Here is an 8,984-nt window from a genome sequence, read left to right as displayed (position 1 = left end):
CTTCCACAGTTGTTATACCTTTATTTGTATAAAACATAAAAACCATGACTTTTTAAAATTTTTATTACCAAGTAACTTTGTGCAGATATTTAACAAAATGTCCAGTTAAATACAGCAATCCTTGGCTGAATTGTTAAAAAACATATACAAGTTCAAGGGGTATGAATACTTTTGCAAGTCCTTGTAATTATTTTAGTTATGGTGAAATCTAATACAGAGAACATAATGCTGTAAAACCTCCAGAAGCAGACAAGGGTCAAATATACCAGGAACAACTTGAGGTGCAGGTAACCCATGTCACACTTCGCATTTACAGAGGATCCAATAAAGTGTTCTGTCGACCTTAAAGCTTTCCAGTTTTCTCAATGAGAAAATAATAAGCAGCTGTAACCCTGAGACACTCCCAGGCTTGTGTCCTCAGCTACAAGGAAACCTTTGCTGGGTTTCTTATCAGGTTCTAAGAATATTGTGTAAGACAATACATGTGAGAAGTGCAGAGTGAACAATGGGCGGAAAGTGCAGTGTGATATGAGGGGGACTAGTGTCAGTGGATATTGCTGAGGCCTTTGTTGCCTTCGAGTACCCTGGAAACTCACAGCTAACGTTATTTCTTTCATTCAAGGCTCGTGATCTGGGATGTGATGAAATTCTCCAGCAAGTGATGTTCCTTATACTTCAGTGATGAAAAAGTTTGTGAGAGCCGGTACCTTTACTGTCATATTTCACAGTTAATTTTTACTGTGAGTGTGCTTTGCAGTTATAACTGCTTTACTGTAAATGTAGTTTATAGCATAAAACTGTAAATGTATTTTATAGTAAAGCTGGTTTACTGTAAACTTGTTTCACAACATGTCAGTTTTACTGTAAATTAAAGTTTACATTTTTTAATACAAGAATATTTTACCATAAACCGAAAAATTTCATAAAAGAAATTTTAGTCCAAGTACTGTGAATAAAAACAGGTATTTATTTTCAGCAGATTTGTTGAAATGAAATCCATTTATATATTCACAATGTCATAAAGAACAATGTCACAATACAATATAATGTGCTATAAAACAACAAAACCATAGAACACACTACAGGTCATTTGTTCCACACTGTACAACAAAAGAACAACTAAAAAAATTGGGCACTACAAATTTTATGTACCACATCAGGTATGCACCAACATGAACACGTATATCATTCAAATGGTGAACAGTCAAAAACCAGCAGAGGCTGCATTGTCTGAAAGCAGTTCACAGTAGCTTAAATGTGCACTGTTACACAATACATCACAAAAACAGTGCAAGTGTGATAATGTACTGTATGGTAGGCATTCATATCAATAAATATTGTTATATCAGATGCATTTCCTACATCAGAAGAACTTTTATTCCATTCGTCAAACAAAATCAGTGAGATCCATCTTGTGGAAGCTGAACTGTAAAGAATAAGACAGACGATGTGGGAGGTCATGAGATGGTCAGGAAGTTATCTACATTTTCAAATCGACAGGAAGGCTGACAAATTAAGCTGAAGTGACAATGTCCAAATGCATAAAACCATTGGCATAAAGCAGCATTAAGGTGATAATTTGTTTAAAAAAAACCCAATTGCACTGAAGTGATAATAGAAGCTGCATAAAGAATGAGCAGGACTGGCTTCACTTCAGGTTTTTGGATTGTTTATGGCAAAAGCAGTCAGTCAGTCTTCACTAATTCAAATGATTGCGTACTGTATTGAGACCCTGCAAATGTCCCCAAGGAGACGATGAAATACAACATGTCATAACAATCTTTTTAGTCATTTTGTTGGTGGACAATAAAGACAATAAAATAATAAACATTTGGTAAAATGCTTACCTAGTTGGAAGTCCTCTATTCAAATTCAGCGAGTCGTTTGAGGAAGGTGTTGATCCGGGAGTTGACACTGACTACTTTCCTTTTGACAAGACTTCCCGTCTTGCGGCTTGTACTGACTTTGGCTGTGCATTTGGTACCAACATCTGGATTGATCCTCACAAAGAATCTTTTAACAGAAATAAAATATATTAATTGTATTTTTTAAAATGAAGACATACAATACAGCAATCAGCTATGGTTCTTCATCATCAGTCAAACTGTCATTAAATTTAATTCATAAATGGCTTGGTGTAGAGTACTTACCGTTGTATCATCTCCAGCGTGGTGGATGCTGACTCCTGATACTCCAGATTGAAGTCATAATATGACCCAAAAAAGACAGCAAGGACGCTGGCAAAGTCATGTAGTTGCTCAGGCTTGAAAAATACCTTCTCCTCCATACTGACCATCCACCGGGTTGCAGACATCAAGCTATTTCCTAAAATAGACAAACCCTTGTCAGGCTAACGCTAGTGAGTAAAAGTACAGACTACCATAACTATTACATACATTGCTACAAAACAATTATAGTGATAGAAAATATTCCTCTTACCAAGCATGATTACCCTTGGTGTAGTGGGTAAGGTCATTTCCATCTCAACAGACATCTTGGTGGAAGATACCTTTGAAACATAAAAGGAAAACTCTTAAATATGAATTACTGGTAGTAATTTATATTTAAAGGGCCAGTTCACCCAGATTACAACAGGTTTTTGAGAACCTCACCCCTCACCAGAGACTAGACTAGACTTTACCCCTACATCCTGCTACCACTCTGAAACAACGGATGTGAATGACAGTTTGTGAGGCTAAATGCTAAAAGCATTACATTCCACAAATACAGTATCTGAATGGCTAAGTACAATATGGGTTAATGAAATGAAATGTTTGTGATTTGGGTGAATTGATACCTTTAACAAATTAATTGAACAATTCTGATTTAAGATGTGTGTTTTAAGTTAAGAGTCGATATAAAATTACATCAACCAAGATGAAGATTGAGTCCTCTTTTTCTTCGAAATGTTTTCTTTTTCTCTGACAGAAGTAGGACATTGCTCTATTCCACAACGAAACCGATAATTAGCTGTGTGTTGATGTTTCTTCACGACTACAAAATTCTCTAAATTATGAAGTACAAATACTGCAGAATTTACACCTGTACATAGTTGCACCTGTTAGTACTGACTTAACTTTAAATTTGCAAGAGCATGGTTTAAACAGGTGAACAGTCCTTATATGTTACCAGGGTTGGAAATTAACTTTTTTGTCCACCTGCCACTGTGGCTGAACCAACTGAAAAAATAACAGAAACCACTTGAATGTTTTCCACCTTTGTCCTCATTTACAGACTCTTATACACTATGTTGGAGATGTAATGCTACTTTAGCAGGCTAACTAGCTGTAGCAAGCTCAAAGTTATAGATTAGGTTAGCTGCTCCTCTACATTTCCAGACTATTTTGTGGCTTCAAATATGTTTGAAGAGCTGTCTTTTTACCTGTTGTCTTGTCTTTTCAAGAGTTGAAACTATGTTAGCACTCAGCAGGACAGAACTGCACAGCCACTTGGAGGGAAAAAGCTTGGGAGTAAAAAAAAAAAAGTCATCTGACAAAAAGGGAAAAAAAGAACAAGTTAGAATTCATCCTTGTTGACCTAGCTAATCTGCACTCTTAACATTTGCAAGGTCATGGTTTAAACAAATGAACAGTTATTAGATTATTTTATTATCTAATAAAATAATTAGATAATTAGTTATTAGTTATTTTTTTTAAAAAAGGGGGATCAATTATCAGTTAACGTTATATTGTTCGACAAAGGATGTAACAACAATGCTAACAGACACTCAGCACTGAGCTTATCTCAACCCAAAGCTAGTCGCTCGAGGAAGATTTAGCGGCAAAAGTCAAGCTAAAACCTTCGGTAAAATTAGCACCTTAGCTAACGTTAATTCCGAACCAGCTCAAAAAATAACACCATCATATTTTTCTATCTTTCACCTCATGCTAAGTTATAGCATTACAGCATGATGCTATAAGTTACGTTAGCTCCATCTAAAATGTACATATCCAGATTAGGTTTTGGCTTCAAACAGTTTTCTAAGAAGTGTTTTTTACCTGTATTAGAAGAGCTGAAGCAGTGTGAGCCCACAGCACGGCGACAGAGCTGCACTTGCACTTGGACGGAAAAAGCTTCGAGTTTAAAACAAACATCATCAGAAAACGATGGGCGAAGCCACCCTTGATGACGTAGCCAGATAAACTGCATATTAATGTTAGCTAGGATGTGAAAAACAAAAGTACACGCTCTCTTTCTGCCTTAAAATATGTTAACCACTAAAGGAGTAAAAATACAGAAACAGGGAACCACGATGAAACATCTATGATGACCGTTGGAAATCAAATAGAATTCTTAACTGGCCAGCGCAAAGACATTATAAGTGCAGTACCACTACTGCAATGTGTAAACAGTAAATTACGGCAACTTCTAAACATACAGTAAGTTAATGTAATACTATGTACTATACCCATAATGCAATGCAAATTACAGTAACTAATTGTAAAGATGTTTTATGTTAGTTTTACTGGGCATTTTGTGGTATTTAGCTGTAAAAAATACAGTAAAGGCTAACAGTGCAAGACATTATAAATACAGTACCACTACTGCAATGTGTAAACAGTAAATTACTGCAACTTCAAAACATACAGTAAGTTACTGTAATACTATGTCCTTTACCCATAATGCAATGCAAATTACAGTAACTAATTGTAAAGATGTTTTATGTTAGTTTTACTGGGCATTTTGCGGTATTTAGCTGTAGAAAATACAGCAAAGGCTAACAGTGTAATCGCCAATCAAAATCCATTGTATATCTTCTGTAGACAACAAGGAATGTATTTTACAGCTTGCATTGGGCTGAAATAATAAATTGCTTGTGTGTCATTATGATGTTATTTATGATCAAAACTGTATCATCTTGTTATCTTTGCTACGATGCCTCATCTCAACCAATGAGGCATATAGAACAGCCAGATTTCATTTAAAACTGAGCTTGATTATTCAAGTACAAAAAAGTACAATATACAGTAAAGCATAGATTTTTTTGTGTGGAAAAAACAACAGTAACAATGAATAAAAGACAAATCTAAAAATAGAGACTTCACTATTTTATGTGAGGCTGTCTCACATAAAAACAGTACATCTCGCAAGTTTCAACTATTTTTTTCAGTCACAATAGATTTTTCTTAAACCAGATACGAAACAATAAAACTTGTTAATAAAATATTTTTCAATTAACCTAAGATGTATGTTCAAAACAACGAAAAGAAATGCAAGTAACCAGGGGGAACCGATCAGACATGGGTAGAGCATAAAACCCTCACCCAGACCACATTGAAATGCAGCATGGTGGTATCAGTGGTAGCATAGCATAAAAACAGAATTTTTTGAGAGTGGAACATTTGTACATGGAGTTCAAAACCAGGTCTCTTGGGTAACATTTTACAAATGTTCTGCCTGGCCAGGATTGCCTCCTACCCCAGAAATCAGATTCTTCAGCTGAGCCACGGACAGTGTGTGCCTACTGAGAAAGAAAATATCTGTCACATTAAACAAAAGCACAAAAGCAAAGAAAGAAAGGAAGAAAAAGCATAAGTTTGTGTCAACAATTTTTGCTTTGGTTCCATAGGCTACATATATTCCTACCTCTGAAGCCGGTTTAGCAAAACAGACGGGTATTTCTGTGAGATAAGGTTGACTTCAAGCAAATATCTTAAAAGTATCAAATTGCTTTGTTACATATATATCTGGCTTTTTATAATCTCCTTGGGTTTATGGTACTTGTATATTCCAACTTCCTTCCACAGCCAAAACAGTGCATTTAAAGTTAAGAGAAGGTTCTGAAAGCACTTAAAAGTGAGTGCTGGTCACTTCACCTCTTCAGAATCTCTTATCATTTTAATTTTGGCCAACTTTTAAAATCGTGAAAGCCTATTTCTATCAGACACTGCTCTGTCGTGTTCATGTTGTGGTGGTCTGATTGGAGTTTATCCCAGTGGTCAACAAAGTATTCTCTGAACATTTATCCAGTCGATGACAGGGAAATACTAAAACATATGAGACAAACACAGATGTGGATGGATTTGTCTTTTAAAAATGCATTGCCTTTCATCCCAACCTGCTAGCCATAAACAAACCATATTCTATGAATCTAATTACATTTTTAATGAATGAATGACTGAATCTTTGCAGTTTGTGGTAGAATTTATTATTTTTGCTAAAACAAACAACAACAAAAAAATACAAATCTAAAGTATTTTAGGACATAAAGGCACTGTTTAGATTATAGAACATAACTTTTTCACAGTTGTCATTTTATACAACATAACAACTTGTTTTCACATGTACATTAAAATAAAATAAAAATTATATAATTTGAATTATATAATTTAAATATTAAAGTATTGTCATTTTATCAGTGACCTGACTCTGAAAAGCAATAACAGCTTTAATCCTCCATAGGTTAAAGAAGTGTTGTGCAAGTAGTTAATCTTTCCCATTGTGGTATCCACACATTTCACACGTTTCCCAGAAACAGTCGGAGATCAATTCACTCACTCAAGTCATAATCAACATTGGACAAAGTTCTAATTATTTTTCTTTTTCAGGTTCTCAAAGCAAAGCAGGGGGATTTATCTTTTCCTTTCTCAGATTTATTTTCCTGCGTAAACCCAAATATTGATATCATCAAGGTGAAGCAACACAATCTGATTTGAAGCACGAGATTATGATTTTAACCTCTGATGAAGCATGTTCCATTCAAGCTGAAGTTTAATGTGAATCGGGTAACACCCTTGTTAAAATGTTCTGTTTTGACCTTGGTAGTTGCATTCAGGTAAAAGTGGGGAGAACTTCTCAACTCAATTATGTGTTTGAAATGTTTTGCACCCTTCTCTGCCTTCCACCTCTTTATATACATTTTTTTTCTTTCCCTCAAGACTGCATACTATTTCACTTTTATCTACAGATAGCAGGACTTTGTGTTATCTTTTTTTGTTTGGGGGAAGATTCAGTAGTTGCATCCACCCCATGATCCCAACAGACGACAAGATACAGAAGTGTGAGTCTGCAAAGTTTACACAAAGAAAAATGAAAGGTTACTGAAACTACACTATTTCTCTGCTTACTCTCCCAGTAAATCTAGGAAGTTATAGGTGGATTTAGAGTTCTACAATAAGCTAAGCAATTGTTTTTCTTTTAACAAGTAGCTCGTTCAACATTTTGAATGAAATGTACCATGAACAAACAAATATGGAATTGATTATGAATACGCTGTAGAAGACATAATTCAACAAGACTAAATCAAAATCCTTCTGAGGTCATATGATAAATATTTAGGAATTAAGGATATAAAGACAAGATCCTGACACTGAATTTAGTATTTTGTAAACCCATATCACAGTAATATCTGCCTTTCATATCTGATTTTTATTTATATGGCATTGGAAGAAACACCCACAGGAAAATAATGTTGACAATGTAGCAAAGTTTGGTCACCAAATAATTGCTGTATTTTTGAATATGAGAAAAAGTTTTGGCATATTCTGGCGTATGGGTGCCATAGCTTTAGCTTATACAGCACAAAATCAACACAACTGCAAATCATCTCAGCAGTGCCGTCTGAACCCTTTGTAGATGTCTAATTTTCCTGGCATGCAGGATTTGTGAAAGTGATGCTGAAGCTTGCTCTACTGTCTAGATAATTCAATTAGAAAATATATGACCACTTCCAGAATATTTACAAAACAAAATCTAATTCAATTCAGAAATGGTGACTTGTTCTATAGATTTAAGAAATAAAAATTAACTTACATCCTCCAGTGCAGGGATGTCAAACTCCAGTCCTCAGGGCCCGCTGTCCTGCAGTTTTTAGATGTGCCACAGGTACAAAACGCTGGAATAAAATGGCTTAATTACCCCTTTCTTGTGTAGATAAATTATCCAGACCCTTGCTAATGACCTAATTATTCCAAATAAGCCAAAGAAAAAATAGTAGTATAGTAGTATAAATAAATAGACTTCACTGTTTAAAACTCAATGTTGCAAAACCAGGGTTAAACCAGGTGATATTCTTGCTCAAGGGCTTTGTTATAAAGACAGCCACATCAGCTTTGAGGCACTTCAGAAAACCATTTTCACTCTTCAGTCGGAACTGCCCTGCACTGCAACCAAAAGTGTTTTATACTGAATCAACAGGACACCTTAAACCAGCTCTGGATACAAACACCACCAGGTTATCTGGGCATAATGTTTCTCACAAATGGCACAAAAGATCAAATGTTTCCAGTTGGAAAGCAATTTTTTTCCAGACTGCAGCTCACAAGAGAAAATTACATTGGCACATTCAGTCGTTTTTTGTTTGTTTTTTTGGTTAAATGTACATCCAAAATATACAGAAAAACAGAAACATTGCTGACATTCTGTCCCGTTCCTCAATAATGATAACATGACACTGTGACAGGCTGCTGTCATACAGCATCTCAGCATTGACTGTAGCATGTGCGGTTGCAGTGTGTGTCCTTCTCTTTTTGTCCAGTTGAGAGTGATTGATTTTGAAGTGCAGAATGTTGACAGTGTTCAGCTATCCCAGGAGGTATGAGACCATGGGCCCGAAACAGAGAAGCAGCCATCACTTTCTTTTTCTCTCTCCTGCATCTGCCCTTTATTTCAACACGTCTCTCAACCCCTCTCCTTGTCCACTTTTCTTCCTCTCCTTGCTATTTTTACCCCGCTCTGATGGCTTTATTGATAGGTAATACCGATATTTATGGCTGGATAAAATGAGCTGCCATCTTAGAAGTGGAGGGTGGGAGATCCCTCATGTGGGTCAAAAAGAGACAGACATGCTTGCTGATTTTCTTTGAATTCACAGCTGCTAGGGCTAATGCCGCAGAGATGCAGCCCCCTGTCAAGCTTGCATTCATAGGAAGAAAAGAAAAACAAAGAAGGTGTGAAACATTTAGGCATAAATATAGGTTTAAGTATTTTTTGGATATTCTACCAATATACGTGTATTTATCACACACATCGCATGTTCATTCTTG

The sequence above is a fragment of the Gambusia affinis genome, linkage group LG03, assembly GCF_019740435.1.
Source record: "Gambusia affinis linkage group LG03, SWU_Gaff_1.0, whole genome shotgun sequence".
NCBI classification, from domain to species: domain Eukaryota; kingdom Metazoa; phylum Chordata; class Actinopteri; order Cyprinodontiformes; family Poeciliidae; genus Gambusia; species Gambusia affinis.
This window is presented reverse-complemented; position numbering follows the sequence as displayed.